We start from the raw sequence: 12,343 nt of genomic DNA, 5'->3' as shown, positions 1-12,343 counted from the left end.
CGGCTGTGACAGAAATCGTATTTGACCCACGCAGTCTCACATGAACAGAGAAATAAAATGGCAGAATGCACAATGTTTTTCTTCCTTCATACAAACAAATTGCGAATCATCAGGTCAGCTACTGCTGCTGTTGTCGTCATCGTCATTATAAGGCGAATGCCGAAGCAGCAATGGGATAATTCCATTATGAAATGTTTTGTGTGTTTCACTGCTCGATGGGGCGCAGCGTACGCTTCGTTTACGTGCAAAAACACAGCTGCTAATGCCTCCCAGTAGTGATAAAGCTCTATGCGGAGAGAAGGCGTCGAAAAGGGATTCGTCAAAAATCTCGCGTGCGCTTCCACTCGTCGGACGGAAGGCGCGTTGGTACAGTGACGACAATGCACGCTAGAGACATGTAGGCAAAAACCGTAAAGCTGGTGTAGCCTAAACGACATATTGCAAAATCAACGAGAAGCAAAACGGCTAGCTGGTCGTGTGGCCGAACGACGCAGGACGCTGGTCAGAAAGAACAGGAACCAACAAGAAAGAGTCGCGACCAACAAGAAAGGTACTTGACACACAGGCTTAGTTTTTTCTGTAAATGTTAAAATATCGTGACAGATCGTGAGTGGATACTGCACGTAGATGTGCAACTATTGTGTGTAACGAAACGGGAAAAGAGACCTCTAACTGGTAAAGACGGCTTGGGCACTGGTTGTTTACATACAAAAATCACAACACACGGTGACGTTGATGTTGATTTAGTAAAACGATAAATTCTATAATGAGTATTTTTTTTCGGATAACAAAATACCGTAATGCTGTTGACCGAGACACACTTACCGATACTCACAGATACAGATATTTTTTGTGAGCGGAAGCTAATTATGAATTTTAGCTAGCTATTCTGTGTTATTAGAAACAGATCTAGAATCAGTGATAGCAAACACTAGCTACAAACCAATACGTGTCTGTTTTGAACCTCGAGTTGCCTTACTGAAGAGGACGGCGTCAAAATAAGACAAACAATTCAAGCAGTAACAAAGGTGTAAAATGCTGCCGTAAGGTACGTCAGCACAAGTAAGAGGGACGATTGCTCCTTGAATTTGGCGGGCTGGCTGATTTAGTTAGCTATCAGCCATATTTGCCAAAATCATCTAAAACGAATGCGTTGTAACATCGATCGAGTAATTTTGAGGACAGAAAACGGAAAGAGGTATATCTTGTAGACTTAGGAGAATTTGTCCGCAGCGTATGAGAAACAAGGACCGATTTCATCAATACGACTATAGTTAGTAACAGTGCACATTTGACGAGGTAGTGATCGCGTCGTGCATCGGTGGAAGGGAAGTTCGCTGTGGATTTCTTTCGTTCGGTCCTTCGTCTGGGTATAGAATAAGGGCACGTATGCGGCGAAGCAGCAAACACATCAGGAAAATACAAGCAACCAGGACATTTCAGAAACGTCCCACCAAACGTTTTGCCATGGTGTAACTATATGCAATTATATACGTGTATTATACATGGGAGATAGACGAGGACCGATGTGTGTATGGTAAATAAAAACACCCAAGCGACCGTAGGATACACAACGACGACAGTAACTGTATCGCAGAGAAGTAATGAAATTCTTATTAGAAACAAATTCATGACATATTCACATAGCAAGTACGAGTAGTTTAGTTTCCATGAAATGGCAAAAGCGTCAGCATAGGGGCCCTGACACTCTAATGAATATTGACGATTATAGTCCTCTTTTTTCTGAAATTTTGCAGACGGTACTTGTCCATTTTCTACTACTAAAACTAAGCAGAAATCTCAGGAAATATAAGAATAGCGACGTCTTCAATTTGTTTGTTAGAACAATGTTTCATTCTAGTATATTGACCTTGAAGCTTAATTAATCAATTATCGTATCAATTATCTATAATTAAAACAAAATAGACTGTACAGTACTGCACAGACCACTAGCTCAACGACAATAATATCAAGTCAGCTACAAAATGAAATAATTAATGACGCATGTATGAAGGGGATGAAATAAGCTATGGACTAATATATATAAATAAATAATTATAATAATTTATTATTATAATGATCTTTTGGACCGTCGTCATAATATGAATATATTATATACTGGTTATGCTGAATAAACCTAGCTTGATTACTATCAAATGTGGTAAGTGCAAAACCCAGTCGACATGGTAAACGAGATCAGATGCAGTACCGATGTCGCAGATGTAGAAACGAAAAATAATAGTTGCAAAACTTGTAATCGGCTTGTTTGTTTCATAACATTTGGCATTTACTTTCAACGGTGTACTAAAGTCAATTTTCAGCAAACGGTGCCCTAATCCTGGTCAAATAGGACCGGTCGCCAGCTCTATGAAGGTATAAATGCAATGTTGGAGATAGAACTAGATGGCAATCGGGGCACTGCGACGCAGCCGATCATGAGTGATCCTATACCTTTGAAAGGAAACATTCTAATCAGCCAAAATAAGCCCTGCGTCCGTTTAACAAAGTACCAGCTCGATATATATATATATATATATATATATATATACGTTAAAATAGCTAAAGGGAAGAATATGCAACGTATTCACCAAAGGAATGGACACGGTAAACCTCGACGCAGTCTCTCAAAGCTATTAACACAGGATAGAATTTTTGGAAAGTGTGAAGTAGATGGTGCACTTCATGGAGGACGTTAGTGATCATTTTATTGGTCACACGCAGGGAAGATCTACTTGCAAGGCTTACTGCAATTAGTTACTGTTGCTATCATACGTTGACTAACAATGAAATCGATTGTTTCTGGCTAAAATAATTAGCAAGCAGACAGACAGACAGACAGACAGAAATAGGTTAGGCTTAGACTACGTGTCCTGATTCCTAGGTCACCGAAGGAAAGGCCAGCTCCTTACCATCTAGTAGCTTCTGGTTGTCTACAGTGTATCAGTTATCGATGACATTTAAATCTGTGTTGGTTTCGAAGGCCGTACGCCGAATTGGTTTAAGCCAACGTTAGGAATGGGCTCTGCGGACACTAATAGCTAAAAAATTCATCTCTGTCAATTGAAACTATCGACAATAGTTGCGTATGGAAACAACATCTACAAGTGAGGCCACTTTGGGTTTTAGGGCTGCTTTGGTTGCATATAGCTACTCCACCAATGCTTCAAAGACTAAGAACTAATTTCAAACGAGGACTTAGACCGGCCAATAAATTTAGTCCAGCTCAAACAGAAGATTAATCAAATAATGTGTGTCTGGTGTCTTGAGAGAACAAGAAGCAATCTTCTCTCACTTTATGTAGTATTATCTGTTGTTAGTGATTACTACCCTAAATATTATCAGTATTTTATTGATACCAGTTTAAGGCAAGATCCAGCCACGCCGACTACATTAGAACTACTACGACGAGGCCCTATATTTCTGTGTGTATTTGAGGTGCGATATGTACATTAAGAACGACTTTATGCATCACTTCCAACATGACTAGCTTTAAAAAAAGAGAATGATGATTTGTCTTCTTTTGTTGACGCTCGATTCAAGCTTTATGTGATGTAAAAGGCCAAACGAGAATATCTAGTTTTAGTCACGACGGATGGAAGTATACAAGCAATGGAGTGAGTAAATATAGCGGTGAAAATAGTTCCAGTAAAACAAGAGTCGGATTGGCGCTTACAGACCAAGTTGTCACCCAAACAACTGTATCTGCAGTTCGACACACACACACACACACACACATAAAAACTCAGAGATATATAGAAGCATACTATGGTACACGTTATTGAATTTTGCACGAACGAATGGCGCGCGCGAAATCGACTGACCAATAGTTCGGTAACAATGGGAGTAAGTGACAACAGGATTATACTCAATCATCTATTTATTACAGTATAATATTCAATGAACATTGTAACAAACAAATAGAGTGAGGTTCGCGTTACTCGCACGCGTATGACGGGATTTAGGACATCCAAGGAGAAATATGAGACAAATCCGTCGTCCAAAGAACAGTAACAAAAAAGCCAATTTGTACAGAACACCCTGTAACTAATCATAATATAAACGTAGCTTGACAACGAATAAATATCAACCAACATGACCAGATGATTTAATAAATTGAATGACGAGGAGGACCGATGGGGAGAATACAATGAAGGAATGCATATATATATATACACATATATATATATATATGGGGAAGACGTACATTAAATAATGCATTATACACGACGGAATACGCAAAAAAGTTGCAGAAATCGACCGGTCGAAGGAGTGTGCTAAAGCAACTATCTAGCAAATAAAGCACGATTTATTACCATACGTCGTATCCGATGATACTGTGACACACACTGATGAAAGGGGTAATGTGAAAGATAAAATTCAGTATCGACGGGATTTATTGTATAGAGCGCCTTCTCGAAGAGGGTCAGCCGCGTAGCAGAAATGAGTGTGTGAGAGAGATGAGAGAGAGAGAGAGAGAGAAATTGAAGAATTACAATAGTTCTACGATAAAAGTGGAGTGAAACATATGCCCTATCAGAGCAAATGGACAATTGTGTTTGACATAACCAATAATTAAACCTACAAATAGATGAGACCATCGGGCTGGAGAAACGAAAACGAATAAAATATGAGTATTAAATCACGTGTCAGTATGCTTGTTATTTTCTTTTGACATTACGAGATAGGTCGATCATAGTATGGGGTTAGTTTTGTCCACATTGTTTACATTTTCTTAAATTTATAACTGTGTAAACTTCAGCAGCCTTAGAATCGTATAATAATCATGCCCTTTTCAGAGGCCACCTCACATAGAGAGCATTCTATCATTCCAGTGGAAGAGATTATTTAAATATATGATAGCATGTATTCAGATATACGATAACAAGATATGGATATAAGTCTCGTGTTTGCGTATGTAAGGACAAACGCGATTCCTAAATTGCAGCTATTGGTTGAAAAGATAAGACTTTGATTACAAACTGTTCCTTATTCGAAGCCCCTTATCTTTATTAGAAACATGCGGCTCTAGTAGAACAAACTACAGAGGTTATCAGGTATTTAAATGGATGTCGACTTATAATTTAGCATTTTAACTTTTCAGGATCACGGAGATTCCTCTTTCATAGATTTGACGATATGTGAGGTAGATCAGGTGGTCCTGCTTTGTAACTGGAAAGTGCTTGAAAACCAAGAAACACTAATCAAGCATATATAATTCCTCGTACATCTTGAAAAACAAGCAGGAGTCTTAGTTTCATAATTTCTCTAGTGTACTTTCAAACGGAAGAGACGATGGCGGCCATAAAACGCAGCGTGCAGGAATATAGATACCCGCAAAGTAGAAAAGATCTACACTGACTTCTAGTAGAAGCCTTTGGAGTAAGCAACTCCTACGAATTAGGATTCATAGACAAGTATAATAAAACATAGTCTAGTCCAAGTACTGATAGCATGAAGAAATGAGTCAAGGAACATACAGCCTATCTAGGAGGAAACTTACGACGGTTGTGACCTAAACAAGCTAACAGAGGCTATTAGAGGGTATAGGTAAAGAACAGTGATACTTGAGATACACACCAAAGGTAACATGAAGAACTGCAGGAAAGACTTTCTGCATAAGAAGGCCCAACGGTTCGCCGTTAAAAGCTCGTAAGTGGAAAAGCGGACAGCACAAAAAAAATGTATTTCGGCAGAAGACAAAAATGAAAGTAAGATGCTTATTCTTACCCCCACCAGCCCTTTGATCGAGCTAATTTTACGGATCTGGGCCCTAACGGAGAAATCTCACCTGTAATAAGGGATGAGGTGCTGAGGGCGAAAGAACAAATCGCCAAATCAGGCAAAGCACTAAAAGCGAACGGGCTTACTGCCATAGTCACAAAAATCCTTTTTAAGGTTTTCCCGGACAATGGTGGTTGCCGCTGTGGTTGCCACACAGGTAGGTCAGGCCTTTTGCGAGTACACAGCGAGTGACATTGTGCTTATTTCTAAAAACAAGGTTTCCTACACGCCTGTATGCCTTTTACGAACGCTTTTGAAAAGCGCTGAGGTCACGATAGAGCATAGGTTAAAAAGGTCTTTGCTGAAGAAGAGGGTCTTCTTCATTTGAGAAATATCGATCGGTGCTGACAACAATCGATATGTTAAGAACGCGATGGAAAGCTCGATTGAATCAGCTAACTGCTTTTCAGTATTCTTCTAAAATACAAACGTTTTCAATAGGCTACCATTGTAAGGAGTGTTCACATGTTAAAGCAAAGAAAAATTTTCTTAGCATCTAGTTTCTTTGTTCTTACCTTGGGATTACCTTGGATCGGAACAAATCGATAGTCAATAGAAAAATAAAAGGGTATATCATGAGCTCATTTCTGTGGACCGTAACATGTTATGGGATCTTAAGGCTAGGAAATCCTTCCAGGAGCAAAAATGCTTATTTATGGAGATGACCGTGCTAAGAGAGGTCAGGCCCAGACGGCAGAAGAGCTTCAAACAAGAGTAAATCGCACATTGAGAGGGATGTCGACACAAATGAAAGAAAATTGGCTATTTTTAGCCTGCAGCGCCAAAGGTTGTACTGTTTACTGGTAGAGAAGAATCAAAACCTTTTACACTCATATTGAATGCGCAAAGAATAGATCTAATAAAGATAATAAGATGCCTAAGCATATATCTGGATTACGCAGTGGAGAGAGTGCACTGTATCAGGCAGACCGTTGCAAAGGCGATTAGAGCCTCCATGCCAATCTCCACAATATTGCGAAGCGTTCATGGCCTTAGGAAAAGCGCCGGGAAACTGCTCTACGGCAGCAGAAGAATAGGTAGTGTTCTTCGGAGGTCCTATTTAGGGAATGCCCGAATCGATGGAGTCACAGTCAAGAAGCTACTTGGAAACGCCAGTCAAATGCTTGCGCTTAGAATTATCCAAGCCTATAGCAGAAACACGACCTTGAACCTAATGGACACCATTCCTTGCCATCAAAAAGTTTAAAAACGAGTAAACTCTGGGAAGATCGACAGAATGCAAAATGTTGAGCACATGGAAAGAAGAATGACAGGCAATATTTTTATTTGCTCCAGGAACGGTAGTAAGAAATATCGTTCTTTACATCAAGACTCATAGAACATATGTGCCGTTTGCACTAGGGGCGTGAAAGATACAGCACACGACACGTTGGTGCCCTGTACAAAATGAGACTGTACCAAAAAAACGGTATGAGAGGGTTCATGTCTTTTATCATCGTGAGAGTGTTTTAAGGCAAGGGACACTGTGGCAAGGGAAATCTTGAAGCAAAAAAGAACTATTCATGAGGTTACTGCTGAGCAAACAAGGCTTTGCGGTCAGGTTTAGAGTCGTTCCCGCGTACAAGGATCTAGCTTGTGTGGGGCGCAGGAAACCTGAACGACCCCAACCTATCAATCTATATCTAGGCTACAGTACTGTGATAAATGTAGATCGGGCTGAATCGGAGTGGACCGGGAAAGAGGAATTGAAAATTAGAAAGTCGTGATTTCGCCGGAAACAAATCCAACCGGCGGAACTGAGCCACAAACTCGGAAGGACATAATGCTCTGGTGGTGTTAGCCGTACGTAAACTATATTGTTCAAATCCTCTTGGATGGAAGCCTCAATCCATACCAATATAAATCTTCACTAGTAGTATAAGGGATAGGTACCTGGGGGTTAACAGTGAAACCCATATTGCATTATCATTATGTTAATATATTGATAAAGAACTCCAGCATTTTTTCTAGCGCTAAATGTGCTTTTGTGCGCCTTCTTTATTACGTATTTTTGTTTTTAACTACCCTATCTCATAATGGGTAATAACATCGTTATAATTATATTATATATATATTATATATATATATGTTTCATAGTTCATAGATTCATCGGTAGCCCACAATACGAAAGAATATGGTATCGCTAAAGAATTCCAGTTAATTGTTGTCAGCGTCACATAATATGAATACTGTCCTCGTGTGTCCTGTGATCACGCATAGCAAACGGATGACGTTGGCTACAATAGAGCTGATTTTCTCTTGCAGATGCCGCTTGACAAAATTGATTCTAAGAGTAACTTAAGTTTCGCCTCGCGGTGAATAATATAAGCCATTACGAGTGTTTGCCTCAATCGTATCTGTACTAAAATTTTATAATTCTAGTCCGTCACGCAACGCGATAGGCCTCAGCAAAGCTCAACTGCTGGCCAAGGCTCATCTATGATTTGCCAGTTGTAAAAAATTACAAAACGCAATCATAATACTAATGAAAGACGCAGTTTGATTTTTTTGGCCGAAAGATATAATGCGTGTTTACCTCTGGTATTTCTGCTGCACCATTAGTCCGTGTAATATAGTAGATTCGCAAAGCAGCTGATCCGGAACGAGCAATGTAGCTCAACTTTTTTTCAGATTCTTTTTCATGACACTAAACGCCATTATCGATCATGGATTTACGCGATACATATATTTGCCTGGTTCTTAGATTATCATGAAGGCCGTGCATTTTGTCAAAAGATAAAGGATAAAAAACAACAAGACGCCACCTATGCCGCCCACCCCCGCTTTCCAAAAACAGATAAAATGGAAGATATCTTCCCTGTGCTCAAACGTCAAACGCCATAGAACAGAATAATGGTTAACAAGGCAATTCTGTTTTTATTACTATTGTTATTAAGAATTTATGGGAATGTTTAGAGTACAAGGAATGAATACTACCTTATCTACTATTTTTTTTTCGTGCTACGCACCTAACAGTGGCTGAATGCTGCGAATCATTCATAGTTATACAATACAGACCACGCAGTTGAAACTGTGTATCATTATATGGAATGAGTGGCTTCCGTTATTTGTCCTCAGCCTTCCTCCTTTTGTTACCGTTCGAACATCTCTTTTAACTCTTTCCCTGTAAAGGCCACTCATCGTAACTATGCTTGGGCGAGCATCCGAAGGTCAAACAAATGTGCATTTTTGTGCGACTATATTGCCACTGCCCACAGAGTGACCAAGCATCTAACGGTATATATATATATGTTATTGTATAAGATAAATTACTATTATTAACCACGTACGTGTCGGAGTTTGAGTTTTCACACAGATGTGGCCGCCCGGCTCCAGATACACAGGCATTAGATATTGTATGTACATGGTATAGACGTAAATGTGTGTCTTTTTATGTGTAAAGAAGGACTAAGTTAAAAAAAAAAACAAAATTTTGATGTGTGTTCCGCTCAGACGCAGAAGCCCTACGCCCTTGACGACCTTTTACACACCAACAGGTCGCTCCAAAGTAACGACATTGCACTTTGGCAAGCCGGCCAGTCCCCTGCCAACCCACCCACCCATAATAAAGCTTATTTAGGTCGATGCCTATCCTGCTGATCAGTATATAAGATACATAAATCTTCCAATGAGGCTTTATGGTGAAAACGTCATAGAAGGAATAAATAAACATTTTTATTGTTGACTTGGTTGTTTTTTTTTGCTGCGCAAACGAACAACGTAACAGCTGACAGCTTCGTGTGTCTTTCTCATCTCTTTTTACAATATGTATAATGCTGATCTCACTACAATCTAGAAAAATTAAAACATTGAGTAATATATAGTAAGCATAGGGCATATATAAAAATTCACTGAATAGGTTTGTTTTTATATGCGGATTACCATAACCATCATGTCGTTTTAGTACACATTAGCATGAAACGTATTAAGTTAAAAGCAGGATAGATAGAAATCGGAAATCTGGTTGCTCAACGAAGACTGTACATCGATACGATAAAACCCTCGACCTATGTAGTGTTTTAAAAACCCATTGCTACTTCAAGCCAGTCCTCGTTACATCACTAAGGAGACAGTGATATTATATATATAATGACATAGGGATATGTTTCTGTTGTATACTTATATAGATTTATCTAGTACTGACGCACACAAGTACAGTAGCACCAGATATACGTAAATATATAAAACGATGCGGTGGAAAACCTAGGCAGGTTGTTTATCGTAACGGGCACGCGTTTATCCGCTACACTCAGTATTCGGTGAAAGCCAGTAAATTCGTCAAACCGAAAAACGGTGCGTCGTTTTCGAAATTTAAGTGAAGATTAGCTATTATCCAATCTTTCGGCAGCTCCTATGCGCACCCCCTACGAATTATAAGAACTTCGCCTCCTAGCTGGAATCACACACTATTTTCACTTTTTTCCGGCTTCTAAAAAATCTGAGGGAAACCGAAAAATCTTCAATAGAGTTGGGCTCAGGAAGTCACTTTTGACACCCCTGAATTTTCATATAGAAATTAATGGCTGTTTTAGAGAAGAGAATATCCATTGGGTCGTGCAGAGAGGCAGGACGACCGGTTAAGCTTTCTAAGATTGCGCCTTTCTGCACTTTTTAAACTTTTGAATCGCCTTCAGTGACTTGCATTTTCGGAACTTTTAACTCGCCCTCGTATTTGACACCAGTATGGCCTGAAGCACGGCTGCTATTAAAAAGTTTGCAGATCACATAAAGAACGTATTGGAACAGACAAACTTAAATTTATAGTCACCGTGTGGGGTATCTATGTTGGATAACAAATGCTCAGTTTACTCGCGCTACCTTGTGTGTATACGTGTGTGCATATAAACTAACTAATTTCGAAAAGCGTCGCTGTCCATTGAAGAATTTGTAAGGCTCCTACACAATGTTCCAATCAGCATTGCAGTGTTTCTTCGTATTTCTTTCGTGATACGTTTTTAAATATACAAACTACTAGAGACGGATCATTACCTTGTTTACATAAATATATGATTGATGACACAGTTTTGGGAATCGTATACTGTTATATTTAAATAAACTACTTCGTAGGATCTGACAGCACTCAGTTTGTACACAGCAGATTCGAATGCGACCGTCATTTTTATATTAAGTATCTCTTATGGGCTGCGCGTTCCCATATTTGCCCCAAGATCGTTCACTTTACGAGCGCAGAGCCAGTTAATCGTTTCTACTGTTGCTTCTCCTATAATTTTAACAAGGTAAGCACAATGCGAAAAAGTAATCTACTAGTCTTCTAAGCAGATACATCACTGACGTTGTAGCATGTCACAGTCGTTCTATACTCAACATTCATTATACTTATAATAAGCGTTACGATCTCCTGTAGGGTGCATGACGATGGGTGGCAAGGGCCATAGTTTTTTAGGTTCACACACGCACAGTGTCACACCAGAGCTCCAACCAATAACTACTACATTGTATGTGTGTCGTCGATAAGTATTTTTACCTTTCTACTTATATAGTTGAGCAGCTATTGGTAAATCAGACCAGTCAGTCATTTGCAAACTAGGAGGCACACGTGCTACAGATGATTCCTATTCGAATCTCTAACAATATCGTCGTTGAAAATGGTTGAAACGTGTCCATCGCGTCTCCAGATTCTTACTAGCCACTCAAACCTTCCGTCGGAATATCTAATAGCATCGTCTGCGGCCTAAAATGTTTGCCGTTATGCATTTTGTTGTCGTGCAAATCAAATGCAAGGCATTTGCATAGCGTAGCGACCTCTACATACTTTCGACCCTAGATTTCTATCTACAGGGTTCTCTAGCTATAGTCGTACCGCATGTAGCCATCACGGTCCGCTGCTGGCCCCATCGCGGCAGACTTTTTCTCCCCGTCTTTCTCTTGGTAACGTATGACGGCTGATCCTAAAGTAAAGGAAGAACACTATTTCAGCATGCATAGCTAATATTGTTAGTTCCGGTGGCCGATGGTGCCCATCATCTGGTTTTGCCAAAAACCACGTTTAGGGTGTATATGACAAAGCTTACGTGGGCATGTGCGTGGGAATATTCGCAGGCCGAACAAGAACATGAAAATTCTCTGGTTGGACATGGAAGAGTGAACCCCCTTCCAATTCGCTTCTTGATAGTCAGGAACATCGTCGTTATATGTTTTAAGCATTACGAATTTACAGATGATCCACAATTTACGATTTTGATGTACCAAATCTACAAATTTTCCCAATTTCGTAGCAGCAGCAGCAGCAGCATCAATAATTACACCTATCGTTAAAATATCTAAATTCGTTTACATGCTCACTTGGTACGAACTATGAACAACGAGTAAACGACCTACAGTTTACCTTCCGCTCAAGTGTTCTTTAACTTACAGGTTCTCTTTGCACTTTACTAGCATGTTAACTGTAACATCGACGACGGTAATTATAACTGGCATTTGATCGGCAAACTACTTTACCGAGCTAGATCTACGTCGCCGGATACACCTGCACAATTACTGTTTGTTACGCTGGTCTATATATTCGGGTGCAATAACAATTCGACCTTCAGCTTTTCGATAT

Source organism: Varroa jacobsoni, unplaced genomic scaffold, assembly GCF_002532875.2.
Source record: "Varroa jacobsoni isolate VJ856 unplaced genomic scaffold, vjacob_1.0 contig00068, whole genome shotgun sequence".
In the NCBI taxonomy this organism is placed as follows: Eukaryota; Metazoa; Arthropoda; class Arachnida; order Mesostigmata; family Varroidae; genus Varroa; species Varroa jacobsoni.
This window is presented reverse-complemented; position numbering follows the sequence as displayed.